The sequence below is a fragment of the Triticum aestivum genome, chromosome 3B (genome assembly GCF_018294505.1).
Source record: "Triticum aestivum cultivar Chinese Spring chromosome 3B, IWGSC CS RefSeq v2.1, whole genome shotgun sequence".
NCBI classification, from domain to species: Eukaryota; Viridiplantae; Streptophyta; class Magnoliopsida; order Poales; family Poaceae; genus Triticum; species Triticum aestivum.
The window spans coordinates 295,713,229-295,725,921 of NC_057801.1; positions in this window are offsets into that span (position 1 = coordinate 295,713,229).

The following is a 12,693-nucleotide window of genomic DNA, read 5'->3' on the forward strand; positions in this document are numbered from 1 at the left end:
AAGTACATCTTCACACAGAAGGAGTTAAATCTTAGGCAAAGGAGATGGTTGGATCTCATTAAGGATTATGATATGAGATTGCATTATCACCCCAGAAAGGCTAACATAGTAGCCGATGCGTTGAGCCGCAAGAGCCATGTCAACACACTCACGACCGGAGAGTTACCCAAGGAGTTAGCCGAGGATCTTCGCGAGCTATGTTTGGAAATAGTTCCGAGAGGCTATGTAGCAGCACTGGAGATTCAATATACTTTGATGGATAAGGTCAAAGAAGCTCAGAAGACTGATAAGGAGATTGTCGAGATAAAGGAGAAGAAGATGCAAAGGAAAAGCCAAGGGATTTCGTGAGGATGAGCACGATACCTTATGGTTTGAGGACCGCGTTTATGTGCCCAATGACCCAGAGATCAGGAAGTTGATTATGCAGGAGGCCCATGATTCACCGTATTCAATTCACCCAGGGAATGCCAAGATGTATATGGATTTGAAGGACACTTTCTGGTGGACCGGAATGAAGAAGGATATTGTGGAGTATGTAGCAGTTTGTGATGTATGTCAGAGAGTGAAGGCAGAGCATCAGAAGCCAGTAGGATTGCTACAGCCGTTGCCGATACCCGAATGGAAGTGGGATAAGCTAGGCATGGATTTTATTATGGCATTGCCTAGGACTCGTTCAGGCTATGACTCAATATGGGTTTTAGTCGATCGTTTGACGAAGGTAGCTCATTTCATCCCAATGAAGACCACTTATACAAGTGCTAAGTTGGCAAAGATATACATGACCAGGATCGTATGTCTGGATGGAGTTCCAAGGACCATTGTATCGGATAGAGGAACCCAGTTTACCTCAAAGTTCTGGAATCATTTGCATGAAACTTTGGGTACCAGGCTAGAGTTCAGTACAGCCTTTCATCCACAGACAGATGGACAGACCGAGAGAGTCAATCAGATTCTGGAGGACATGTTGAGAGCTTGTGCTCTAGATTATGGATCTAGTTGGGACGACAATTTGCCATATGCAGAGTTCTCTTACAACAACAGTTATCAATGCATTTTGAAGATGGCCCCTTTCGAAGCTTTGTACAGAAGGAGGTGCAGGACACTGTTGTTGTGGGATGAAGTTGGAGACCGCCAGTTGTTTGGACCAGATTTGATTAAAGAGTCTAAAAAGAAGGTTAAGTTGATTCGCGATAGGCTCAAGGTAGCCCAATCCAGGCAGAAGAGCTATGCGGATTCTAAACGCAAGGAGACAGTTTACAATGTTGGAGGCAGAATTTATCTTCGTGTGTCCCCACTTCGAGGAGTTAAGCGTTTTGGAGTTAAGGGAAAGTTAGCACCATGTTTCGTGGGACCATGCAAAGTTTTGGAGCGTATGGGAGAAGTTTCTTACAAGTTGGAATTGCCCGAAGGATTGTTAGGAGTTCATGATGTGTTCCATGTTTCCCGGTTGAAGAAGTGCCACGCAGAAATGGCCGATATACCGCTGAGAGATACAGTGCCACTGGAAGCGATTCAGTTGGATAGCGATTTGACCTATGAGGAGAAACCAGTCAAGATTCTCGAGTTTGCCAGCCGAGTCACGCGCAGCAAGGTTATCAAGTTTTGCAAAGTTCAGTGGAGCCACCATACCAAGGATGAAGCCACATGGGAGCGAGAGGAAGACCTACTGAAGGACCACCCTCACCTATTTTCTAGCCAACCCGAATCTCGAGGGCGAGATTCATCTTAAGGGGGGTAGGTTTGTAACATCCCAAATTTTTAATTTGGAATGTTATACATTACATCATCATTGCATATCATATTTTATTGTTTGATTTGATCCTAGAAATTCTACGCAACTCAAGGACCCACGGAGAGAGTTGGGGATTTCGTTATTTTCATATTTGAATTTTTCTCAAATTTTGAAAAAAGGATCATTTGATTTTAATTATTTTATCTTCGTATATTTCTTTTATGAAAATAAAAGAGAAGGAATAAAATGACTTTCCCAAAATAAAGAAATATTGGTGATTTAATAATAAAATCAAATAAGATTTTATTTCGGAGTTTTATCGCTATTTTATTTGAATTAGGAAAATGCGCGTTTTTCAAAATTACAATTTAGGCCCAAACAAATTTTCATCTTGTCCAACTTATTTTTAGAGGACGGGGAAAATTTATTTCGGGATTTTTGGAGTCCGTTTAGTATTTCTTTTCTTTCATTTTCTGCACGTCAGAATTATTTTCAAAAAAAAGGAAACCGGCTTCGGGCCGTACCCGAGCAGGACTCCTCGGGCCAGCCCTTATAAGCCGCTACCCCCGGTGCCCCCAGCCCACCCAGCCGCCCCGCCCCTGAAACCCTAACCCTAGCCCGCCACCACAGCTGCGTGCCACCGCCGCCATCGCCCCGCGTCGTCGTCGTCGCGCGTCACCGCCGCCGACCCCGCCACCCGTCCCGCTGCCACCCCGTGCCCCGCCGCCAGATCCGCCGCCCGTAGCCGCCGCTGCCTTGCCGGAGTTCTCACCGGACCCGAGGTAGCCGCCGCCGGTTTTTTATATAAAACCGTTCATTTAAAAAAACCTAGATCCTTTTTTTAGATCGGTTCATCGGTTTTTTTCTCAGTTTAGTTATTTAGCTGACATTCGTCAGTATGTTCGTTTTAACGAACGGTTTTCGTCATTTAGCTGCAGACAGTGAACGTTCATTCGTTAGCATGTTCGTTCGTTTTCTTTTTCTCGGTTTTTTCATGATTATTCTGGATCGCAATTCCAGATCCGATTTTCGTTTTAGTATAACTTTTCGCTCGTTTATCGGAATCAGGAGATTCAAGCGCCTAGAGTTTCGTCTCGAAACCCTCTTTCCGTTTAACCAACTCAAGCAAGTTTTTGCTACTGTAAAATTTGACTTAGGTCCAGATTAGTAAATGAAGCTTGTTTCTTTCGCCGTTTGAGTTTCGTTGCTTCGTTTGATTTGATTCTTTTTGCAAACTGGAGTTCTTAAGTTGAACTCTCTGGTTAGATCACTTATTTGAGTTTTACCCATGCATTAGATGAGTGCTTATTGTATCCTTTTTTGTTTATGATAGAGTACCCGGAGTGCGCAGCGTGCTACTATGAGTCTCTAGGTTTCACGGATCATCAGCAAGGCAAATAACACTTTGATCATACCTCTTTACTACCAAGTTTTATTGCATTAGATCAATCCTCAAACAATTGCATAGGTAGGATCTGATTAATATATGGGTTTTGGGAAGTAGATGAGGTAGCACCTACTGTCCTGTTTATTACCAAACCTTTCGGAGTTACTTCTAAGTTGCTTATATTGTTATGCTATGCTAGTAGACGTGGATTGGGTGAGTGTATCCATGACAGATGTGAGATTGTTAATTAATGGTTCAACTTAAGGTGGCAACTTTAATACACATCTGGGTGGATTGAGGCACCTGGGGAACCCAGTGTTGCCTGTATTTTTGGAAATCCCGGGGTACCGTGTGATTCTCCTCTGGACCGCCACCCATGGTCAAAGGGATCATGAGATTATTCATGCTAGAAACTTCCGTGTGCAGCCGCAAGCTACTATGGGCTCTAGCATAGTTGATTAAGTCGTGTGAACACTTACAGTGGTAGACTAGCAGATGTAGGGGATAGTAGGTGTAACTGTCTACCCATCGTAAGGTGCTAACGCTTCTGAAAGGTTGTCTCTCGGTCATCTGTTTCTCAAACACCATGTAGTACGAGAAATCTAATGGAGGAGATCGAGTCTTGCGGGGAAAAGTGCGCAAACCTCTGCAGAGTGTACAAACTAATCATGGTTAGCCGTGTCCCCGATTATGGACGTTTTGAGTATCTAGTTACTTGCATTATCATGTGAATCTCATCATGTTACTTTTAATTTAATTTTTTGGGTTTGATGATGATGCTTAATTGGGATTGAGTTGGGTGAACCTTCTCAATGTTAAACAACCACCATGATAGTTAAATAAAATTTATTCTTTTGTTGTAGGGAGAAATTGGCTTTATGCAAAATTGTAACCATAGAGCTTTCCACCAGCCATATATGCATGTAGTGATAGCATTATTCTGTTCATTACTCTCTATGTGTTACATTGCCAGCATATTCCATGTGCTGACCCGTTTCCGGACTGCAGCGTTCATGTTGCAGACTTTTCAGACGACGAGTAAGGTGCCTTAGGTCGTGATCTTTCACTCAGTGATGCCGTTGGAGTTGATGGACTCGCTTTATTCTTGAAGCCTTCCATTTTTATCGTTATTAGATGGCCTTAAGCCATGTTTATTGTAATAAGTTCTCTTTTGAGACCTTTGATGTAATAAGTGTGTGATTGCTACTTTGTTATAAATCCTTTGAGTATTGTGTGTGTCAGCATTACCGATCCAGGGATGACACTGATGCACAGAGATCAGACTGTTTGAGGTCTGGTCGCTACAGCCGAGAGCTGGCTTGATGAAACACCTCGCTTCCTACTTTTTTTTGCGGGGTACCTCGCTTCCTAGTGACCAGTGTCTTGGCTGATCGTCCTAAGAATGCTTATATATGAATAAAGCTCTCTCATTTACCCGCAAAAAAGATTAAGCCATATTAACCGGAAAGGAGGGAGTATGGACTAGCACTACTTTTTGGTGTGTCCCGTCAACTCGCAGAACAAGGAGAAGCTTGCAGGACAAGGTGAAGCTCGCTTACGCCTTTTGACTAATGCAACCTACCCTCGGTGGACAGCATCAGTCCATTCGGTGTCAGATTGTCAGAGGCATACACTGTAGTACCCAACATGCGGAGTACCATCATTGTTCGACTTCACGAAGAGGCGAAGAGCCAAGCGCAAGGTTTAGTAGTACGAGTAGTACTACTACTAGAACCGCGTGGTGGAGCGTCTGTACTCTTATTTTTTTAATCTCTGATAAAATACACGTTTATTCCGGAGAAGGGCGGAAACGGCAGCCAACATGTAATGATGATATCGATCAACCAACCATGCTCTAATATATCTTGGCCTCCGTGTGAGCCTGTCTGTGTGTTCTCGCTCCTCTTCTCTCTCAAGGAACGGCGGGTTGGCTCTTTGCCGTCAATTGAGATCGGTTTGCTCACACTCCTGTCCCACATGTCAGTGATATGCCAAGAGGAGGTGCATTGACCGACTGGCCATATGCGTACTTGGTTTTGCACCTTCATACTACTCCTCCCTCCGTCAAAGTTTACAGGGCGCGCTTCATTATGATGCATTTCTCTCAATGCATTTCCACCACCAGAGAGACTTTAGACGCGTTTGGTTTAATGCTCAATTAATTAGGACGTGGTAACCTCAATCAAGTCCACAATTTTCTCTCGATGTACTCCCTCCTTTCCGGTTTATAGGGCTTGTCTCAAAATTTTAGTTTTTCCATTTTATAAGGCTCAATTTGGTTGTTTTCCATCACATGTTCAGATTCCAAGGTGCATTAAATCATTGCATGCAAGTATTAAGAGAAAATTGACCAATGCATGTACTTTATGCATGCATGCATTGCAATTAATGCATTGATAAACATATTTTTTTGAGGAAAACAAGAGCATTAATTAGGTGCTTTTGCAAAACTACAAAAGGTATTCCACCACTCACCATCTACCTTGATTGGTGAGATTTTTGAATTGAGCACTATAAACCGGAAAGGAGGGAGTACTACTACGGAGTGGAGTAAGTGCATGTATGTGTGTACCCGGGGTGGAAGCACTGCATGCATGTGTGTACGCATTATTCCCTATAGTAATAGACGCCGTGCTATAACTACCAATGCTATTTTTCAAGCCAATCACTAGTCGCCTTGGTTCCATAGATTTTTTTTTCTTTTTTTCTAAAGCGTGCTCTATAAACAGTAACGGATGGAGTAGTATGAGCGGATTCAAAGAAGAGCGTATTGATGGTTTCTTCTTCCGAGCAACTTACAATGGGAAAGGTGGGGCTTATGATTTGACTGCTCATTACCCACTATTAATGCGGCGCAATGACCGGGCTGAGTCTCCCATGCGATTGTGCACTACCTCCTCGGTTCTTAAATATACTCTGGAGTATTTGTCTTTCTAGAGATTTCAACGAGTGACTACTCAAATATTTGCCTTTTTAGAGATTCCAATGGACTACTACATAGTGATGTATATAGACATATTTTAGAGTGTAGATTCACTCATTTTGCTCCGTATGTAGTCACTTGTTGAAATCTCTAGAAAGACGAATAGAGTATTTAGGAACAGAGGGAGTACACATACGAAGCAAAATGAGTGAATCTACACTCTAAAATATGCACATTTGAAATTTGTAAAAAGACAAATATTTAGGAACGAAGGAGTATAATTTTGTGCATGGCACATGGACCCGGATGCTGAACAGGCTTCTGGCAATGCTATCAAGCTTCCAGCATTTGTTTACATAATTGACGTACTATACAAATAATTTTCCAGCGACATGAAATTGTACAATGGTGTGAGCTTTCAGCTTTTGTTTCATGTGTCATGCCATCGATGCTCTTTCGGAAACAATAAAAAAACTAACTTCCTTGCTAATGCATCTCAATTATTAGTAGATCAGAGCTAATATTTACATCACAACTGAAGACAAAGTTGTGAGAAGGTGTTAAATTAAAATCGATCCATGCTTTCATTGGCAGCAACGTCCCCCCAGCTCTGTCTAAATCAACAAGGCATGTTGGGAAAAAAGTAGCTGTTTGGAGCATGCAACATTCTGATCGTTTTGTGCAGTTCCACTAAAATAGAGCTGAGCATCCTTGTTCCAAAGATATTACGTGTGATTACGATAATAGAGGACTGCTGATGAAACAGTAAACACACAAATAGAAGCCGGTCACCTTTGTAGTCTCTCTTAAGACTAACTAGTTGGAGAAGATTTGGCTCGGAGTTGGAGGATAGAGCAAAACCAATCTCCCTTTGTGCAGTCGCACTGAAATGTAGAGACGTTTCCCGTGTGACATTTTAGTACAACTGCACAAAACACTCTTAAGAAAAAAGTGATTTGTGCAGTTCACCAAAAGGTCGCAATAGCAACGAGGTGAAATGGATAGCCCTGTTTGCAAAAAAGAGGTAGAAAGGAAACAATTACTGGCCAATAACAGTTGATGACACATGCGACGACAAAAAATAAGCATACTCCTTGTCCTAAGGGAAGATAACAACACGGTTGTGTTTGTCTAAAACGGTGTGAGGACGAGATTGCAATATGGAAAGTACGCCGGACGAGCTACGTTTTTGTCGGATTTCGGGTTCCGGCAGACCCTTGAGGTTCGAGCACTGGGGTGCGCCTGGAAATCACACCCTCAGCCTACCCGTGCTTCACCGCCTCGCAAGGATCTAAACTGCACGAAGGAGAACGCAAGGGACACAAGATTTATACTGGTTCAGGCCACCATTGTAGTGTAATACCCTACTCCAGTTTGTGGTGTGTGGATTGCCTCTGGGGCTGGTGAGGAACAGTACAAGGGAAGAACAGCCTCGCGAGGGTCTGTTCTTGGGTGGTGCGATGAACTGTTAGGGGAGTTCAGGCACCTCTCTCTCTCTCTCCCTGGTTGATCTCCAGATGCCTTCTAGATCCCCCTACCCTGTGGGTGGCTAGTCCTATTTATAGGCGAAGGCCCCGGGCCTCTTCCCAAATATGAGCGGGAAGGGCACCAACAATTGGCCAATTTGAAGGGGAACATCTAGTACACTTATCCTGACTAAAGTTGGTCCTCGCCTGCCAAAAGACCCTGACGATGACGCTGGCTTGGGCTCCACGATGACCTCCGTCCTGCCGTCCTGCTGGTCTTGGTCTTGTTGCACCGAAATGGCTGCCTTTGCTTGATACCCTTTCCTGCGCTTGCCCCCTTTGCACCAAAGGGGAAACAAAGACTCTGGGCAGGCCGGCACCCGCCTGGCGCCCGCCTGCGCCTTGGTCGTCATGGCTTGCGTCACGGGCACCTCATGAGGTACCCCGCCTTGGTCTCTCCGCCTCCTCGTGAGCCAGCCTGACGAGGCCGTGCCTGAGGAAGCCTCCTATCATCCCCCCCGCGAGGCTTGGCCCCTTGCGAGGGTCTTGAGCGTGTGTTGATGTAGATGGGCCTCACTGGTCCACTCCTTGAGCCACGCCGCAGGCCGCAAGCAGGCAAGTTTGAGTACCCCCGTTCCCAGAACGCCGACAGTTTTGGGTAAAGAACTATGGAAGATCCACATGCAGCGACGTGGGAAGACGGGCAGTGGAGCAAGGCCGGAGGGGATACCTGGAGGTCGTCGGGATGTAACTAGGCGAGCGGCGGCGGGCGAAATCTGCCCATACTGCGGCAGCGAGCAGGTGTCGTAAGCCCTACCGCGCCGGAGCTTGGTCAGAGAGAACGGCGTGTACCGAAGATCAGGACGTGCTGCCTCGGAGCCGTCGAACGGAAAAACAATGCACCTCCTCCCTTTCCCCCGGCGGACAGGATGCGGCCGGATTAGTGACCAACGGTGAGAGAGAGAGAGAGAGAGGCCACTGCAGCCTTGTGTGAGATACTCTGAAGAGAGACAAACTAGGCAGGCAGGCTCCATTGTATATAGTGGAGCGGACTACCTTTTTCTCCATAAAAATCATGTGTACGTGCCATTGAGCGCTATAATTTTATTTAAAAATAACATGGCAACACGTCAAGTCAAACTTTGTTTCGTGCACGCGTGGTACACGACCTCCCTAGGTAAACAACCGCTACAGGCATTCAAATTAGCACGTGGGCTGCCATTTCATAAAGAAATGAGCTTCACCGTGTACCCGCACGGGTGTGGCTAGGCACGAAGCGTGAGTACACGCATGGTGCACCTATTCTCTTCTTGTATACGTACACCACCTACATGGGGTTGTGTGAGAGAGATACAAACCTAGAGAGATATAGTGTGTGGGTTCGTGAGAGTTTTTTGGGGGAGGGTCAATAAAAAAATGTAACATATGCCATGTGTGTGAAATAGAGTCTTGGATATAACATATATATATAGAGGGGGCGATCCACGATAAGAGAGTGGAGGTATCATCGTCTTGAGGTGTCCATCGAATCGAAGAGAGGGATGATGTGTGTGTGTGCGCGCACGCGATCGATAAAGAGTGCCATCGAATTTGTGTGTGCCCACGTCAAAGATATAGAGTGGCTGGCCTACTGGAACGTTAGAGGGGACATGTGCAGTTTGTCTCTGTGGCATGGATACCTACCTGCAGTGCTCGACTATCGGTGTGTGGTGGGGGAAGGGGGAGGCCCAATTAACTATAGAGGTACAATGGCTGGTATACGTGTGGAGGAGGAGAGAGGCCTACCTCATGTATTAAGGAGATCGATCTACCTCATGTATTAAGGGAGATCGATCGGCATCCATGCACATGTGCAGGAGAGGAATAAGGTTGGGAGAGAGACGGAGCTAGAGTGTTGGAGGGTGTGGTAGTGGAGTTGCTTCTAACAAATGGTGGGATAGGCTTGCTAGACAAAAAGAGGGCACGCCCGCAATATCAATAAGAGAGGAGATGTTTGTTTGTTGTATGTGCACGTGCGTGTGAGAGACGGGTCAGGAGGCATGCACGAATGATGAGGGGGGGGGGGACGATATGGCTGTGGTAAGCAGACGTAACTACATAGGAAGATCAATCGCCCTTTGTTAGAGAAAGGAGAGACATAACTTGTTAGGTACGTCGATCGATGGGGGGATAGTTAAAGTCGATCTAGGTATATGTTGGGAGATCGATCGATATACATGCATGTGTGTGTTAGAAGCAAATGAGGCACGAGGAGAAGAATAGAGAGAGAGGGATGCAACTAGGAGGTGGTACGAGAGGCATACTATATCGAGGGGGAAGGATTGTGCGAGTACGAGATCGATGAAAAGAGTGGTGGGAGTGAGGCATGGACGGTGATAAGAGAAGAGGGGAAGCTTGTGTTTGTGCTAGGCACACCTGGCTAGAGAGCCATATCGATCGATGTGTGCCGTAAAGAAGTAGCTGGGGGGCCTACACACACCATGGGTGAACGACCTAAAGTGAAAAGACAAATTTGTGTGATAGAGCTAGAGAATGCTGAGGGAGGGTGAGAGGGATGCGGGCGTGTGCATGCACGAGAGAAAGTTAGTGCTACCTACAAAGATAAGAGGATTGTGTGGGTGTAGAAGACGAATATAGATCATACTTCATTATAAAAAGTGAATTCGGATATTTGAAGAATTTATCATAGTGTTTTAAACCGAGCATGTGTGAATATATATAGCGGTGATACACATGGTGTGGTTATGAACATGTTGTACTACATATAATATATTTTATCTCTACTCTTATAAAAAAACAGAGTTGTTGATGATGGTGTGCCCGCCATCCTGCAATATAGGCCATCCGATTTATATCTGTCGGATAGGAAGGAAACTATGGAAATTTAGAAAAAAGATACCCACACCCCTCTCCATATTTGCAAATTAGGCCCCTTGATCATGTTGATGTTCTGACGCATGGGCATCTTGCTAGTACTACGTATAATACATAGAACATTGATTATAATTTGGGCTAATGCGTGGCTTTTGCACCTCAGGTCTAAATACTTGTCATAATGTAGGGGGCGGGGCACTATACTTTGTGTGATAAACACAGTGTACGTATGGAACATGGTTTAGATTATGGATATATAGTTAGTACATCAAATTTACTATTATTTGGAATCAACATCAAGTGTATTCAAAAAATAGAATTCGAGTTCATGTAGTACACATAGTTCATATCTATCTCTATAGTAATCATGTGGTGTGTTATCAAGGTAATACACGAATGATGGTTGAAGTTGGCAACAATCATGATTGTAGATTGTTATTGAAATAGAGAAATGAATTCAAATTTGGTTCGAATTGTAGCGGTAGTATAGACATTTGGAATGCACTAAAATGTTGGTATGAGTAGGTTACATGCATTATACAGCAAGCAAAAAAATTTAATTGGACATAACATGGATTCATACTCCCTCCTTCCATCTATATAGGGCGTAATGAGTTTTTTAAGACCGCCTTTGACTATTGACAAGATTAATAGTACATTGCATGCACAATGTGAAAACTATATCATTGAAAGAACCTTTCACAAACGAATTTAACGGTGTGCTTTGTGTAAGTTGCATGTCATATATTATTGCTCTAATATTTGGTCAAAGTTAGCATCGAAAAATGCATTAGGCCCTATATAGATGGAAGCAGGGAGTAGCTTTGAATAGCATTTGTATAGTAAAACGGGGCAAGAGTCTCTCTTTGTGTGGTGTGAATAGTTTATTTTTTTCGTTTTCTTTTTGGTTGAGGGAAGTGTGAATTGATTTGGTACGTACAAGCACAATATTACTACATGTTATGCTTGTCCCTAAAATTCAACCCGCGTCTTGTTATATCCCGAAAATTCAGATATCATGCTCCCAAAACTGGCGCCTTCACAACCCGCGCCTTGCTATCCCGAAATTACAACACGGGCGAAAGCTCCCTCCAGCTGCCAAATCCCGACACACAAAATCCCCCTTCTAACCATGAGCCAAAAGGGCCACTAGTTCAAATCGGTGGGGGGTACTTTTGTAACACACCCTACATTTTGGACAAGCACGTCCCTAAGTCATGGTTCACCCCCTCCCATCGCCCCCTTTTTTCCATTCGAAATCCCAGGCCGCCATAACCTCTCCGCTCCAGCCGCGAAACCCCACCCTCCTCCGTCCGCCACCTCACCGCTGCCCAGCCGGAGCCTCTTCCCCGACGACGACGTCCACCGCAACTGCTCGACATCCCTCGTCCACCTGCCCGGATGTGGATCCATCGTCCATCTCGTCGTCCCGCTGGTTCAGCCGCCCCGTCCTCCACCTCCAAGGAGCTGCTCCGACGATCGTCTCGTCTATCGCAGATGCTCCATCCCCACAGCGCCACCTTAACCTGCTCCACCGGAACCGCAACATCCTCACCGACTCATCGGACGAAGCCGAGGCCTACTCGGCACCACCAAAGAGGTTGTACACTCATCGCATTGCACCTTCTCCTTAACTCGACCTCCCAGCACCGACGGTGCTCCATTCCGCACCACCATGGAGCGGCTACCTTGAAGCCGGCGCCGCGGGCGACATCTCCACTGCGGCTCTCCCCCAGTGCGAGGCCCCTTCGGCGGCGGCGTCCATACCAACCGGATCTGCTGCTGCTGCTCTGGCTCTCGCTCGCTCGTTCGCGTTGCTGCTGCTGCTCCAGCTCTCGCTCGATCGCTCGCTCGCCCAGCTGCTGCTGCTCTGGCTCTTGCTCGCTCGCTTGCGCTGCTACTGCTGCTCTCCCCCTCGCTCGTTCTACTGCTCTGCTCCGATTTAGCCACACTTTAGTCGACTGAATCGACTTTTGGGTCAGTCAATTTTTAGGGGTTGGGGGGCTCGCCGGAGTTAAGGAAGAACCATCTGCAGCGGGGACGGGGGCTCGCCGGAGAGGTGCCCCACTATCTATCTTAGGGTTCAGGGTGGGGGCGGGGGGGCTAGAGGGCTGGTTGGGGTGGCGGTGGGGAGTTGTTTCGGGGTGGCGAGGCGGTGCTGGGGCCGGCGGTTCGGCCGGTGGTGGCTGGCGGCTCAGGGGGGTGCATGTTGAAGATGAACTGCAGGCCCTCCCTAAACTACATGTCAAGTGCGTCTCTGCTACCATTGCATTCAGTTTCAACAGTAGCATTCAGATTCCACAGTAAATTT